Source organism: Cervus canadensis, chromosome 1 (genome assembly GCF_019320065.1).
Source record: "Cervus canadensis isolate Bull #8, Minnesota chromosome 1, ASM1932006v1, whole genome shotgun sequence".
Taxonomy (NCBI): Eukaryota; Metazoa; Chordata; class Mammalia; order Artiodactyla; family Cervidae; genus Cervus; species Cervus canadensis.
The window spans coordinates 31,097,543-31,099,960 of record NC_057386.1 but is presented as its reverse complement, the minus strand read 5'-3'; the positions used below and the strand labels follow the sequence as shown (position 1 = coordinate 31,099,960).

General features: G+C 38.0%; 1 long non-coding RNA gene across 1 annotated transcript in view; it reads left to right on the top strand.

Annotated features, from left to right (window-relative positions):
* The window catches only part of LOC122445150, a 154,201-nt gene that overhangs the window by 64,097 nt on the left and 87,686 nt on the right, over positions 1-2,418 (top strand). The gene's annotated exons all lie outside the window — the stretch shown is intronic.

Here is a 2,418-nt window from a genome sequence, read left to right as displayed (position 1 = left end):
AACGTGTTTTTGGCAATGAAGGTCTCCAAGCATAATTCCCTTCATATTAAAGATGTTTGGATATAATTAGAAATATTTCCTCTCACATTGGGTTAAGTGTATAAATCAATCTCCTATAAATAAGTTGAGATGTTGGCAACCTGAAAGTGGCTGCCTTTGGAATAATGTAAGGTGTTGTTTCAGAGACAGCTATGAGCTGGGTTCCCTGGACTTTGTAGCCTGCTGCTATTGTATTTCACTGAGTCGCCTATGGGAGTCTTTTCAACTGCCTGCACAATTGCAGATATTATACTAGGGAGGAAAGTTTCTGCTCTTGACCAGAGCATCAGAAAAAGATAGTTTCTCCCAAGAAGCCATGGTTTTTTTCTCCCAATTTATTGTATTTTTTTTCAAGGATGCCTGGAAATTTAATTTTAAAACTTTCTTCATGAAGAGCAGCCAAAGATAGACATCTTCTCTTGTTTCCTTTGGTTAGTCACTTCTGATTCATTGTCAAATCATTTTTGCCAAGCTGGCAAAATCATTTTCCTTCACTTTTATTTTTTAAATGCAAGTTGCTTGTGACATCTGTTTTCTTCTATGAAACTTACCATAGAAAACATTAGAAAACGGGGCATTTCTCTGTCTAAATATGTAACATCTGTGACTTCTCTATCAGTTATCTCTGGTATATATTTCACATTTTGCTTACAAACAATGCCAGTACATTATTTTCTATTTTGATTTTTAATTTTGAAAAATTTGGCTTATCGTCTCTGTGGTCTTGCATCTCTTTATGTCAGCATTGTTTGTCTGGGACTGAGACAAAATTTGCTTAATATACCCTGTTTGGCAACCATTCCTGTATTATTGTACTGATATTTCAGTTGATTCACCACAAAGAGGCTGCCTTATGAAAGCAGATATCTGGAGATACTGTTTGTAACAGTCACATGATTTGATTGCTGTATGGACTATCTAACCCCTATTCCTTACTTCGCTAATAATGTATTGGAGATTCCAAGAACAGAAGAGAGTTGACAAATGACACAGCAGTGTAGACATGGGGCACCTGATTGGCAGTCCAGTGTGCTTGCTGGTAACTGAGTAGGTTAAAGCCTTCAGAAAGGGTCCTTGGAGACATGAGTCTGAGAGGGGCTTCCCTAGCCTACCCTTCACCTGCTTTGTAACCACAGGTGCATCATTTGGCTTTTTTACACACTTTATCAGGACAATGTTGCATTTTCAGGAAGAGAGAACATTTTAATAATGCTCTCACTAGAGTTCTATGGGACTTTTAAGACAGCCTTTGGACTCCTCTGGATAGAGTTTCCAATAAGTAGAAAATAGACATTGGTTTTGGTCATTACTGCCAAGTTCTGAGGCACACAAGTATTTACAGGTGGTGTGGGAACACAGTGAAAGCGGCCAGGGCAGCGAGAAGTGATTCCATACCCTTCCTGAACCAGTGTGACAGTCTGAATCCAAATTACCTGGGCAACTACGTCCACACATATGATTAAGTCAGTTCTCTCGCAGGGCCATTTAGACTGATACGCTTTCTATTCAGATGGGAAATCATCATTTAGTCTTTCCTTTATTTTATGCTGTCCAAGAGGTTATATTTTTGGGTATGCACTGCAATTAAATCCAGCTTAAAAAAAAATCTTGATTCTCTTGGGAAACTCCTCTGAATAGTTCAGGTTGCTACTATATCTAGCTTTTGCACCAAACTCTTATCATTCTGTGGGTTTAATATACATTTGAATAATTTATTTGGGATCATTGTATTGATACTTGTAATAATTTATTTTGACTCTTTACATAATTATAGGGGGCCATAAAGTCTGGAAACATAGGCTAATAAACAGCCTATTGATATTACATAATATATAGAATAATATTTTGTCTCCAGACTTTATGGCTTTCATAGAGAGAAGTCACATCTCAGTTTCATGTGGTTACCTATTACCCAGCACATATACTATGAATATATTATGCACTGGTATTAATGATGAAAATCTTTCTGTGCTAATAATACCCATACTTGGAATTCATATTAGCTCTGAATTCAAGGAGAATTTGCAAGGAGAATTCATGATATACTTCAGGAGGCACCCCTGTGTGAGAATATAACTAGGGCCATTCCTTGCATAAACCTGGAAAATAGATTCACGTTAGGGGAAGTAGGAGGTTTCTGAGTTCCTACTAGACCCCAGTTATCAGGGAAAGATTAAGAAGAAATAAAAGTAATTTCCATATTTCTGTTCATCAGAACAGGCTTCCCTGATTAGTGACAACCTTATGGTCTTAAAGTATGACTAGTCCCCCTAAGTTGCTTCAGTCATGTCTGACTCTTTGCGACCCCATGAACTGTGTAGCTTGCCAGGCTCCTCTGTCCATGGGATCCTCCAGGCATGAATACTGGAGTGGGTTGCC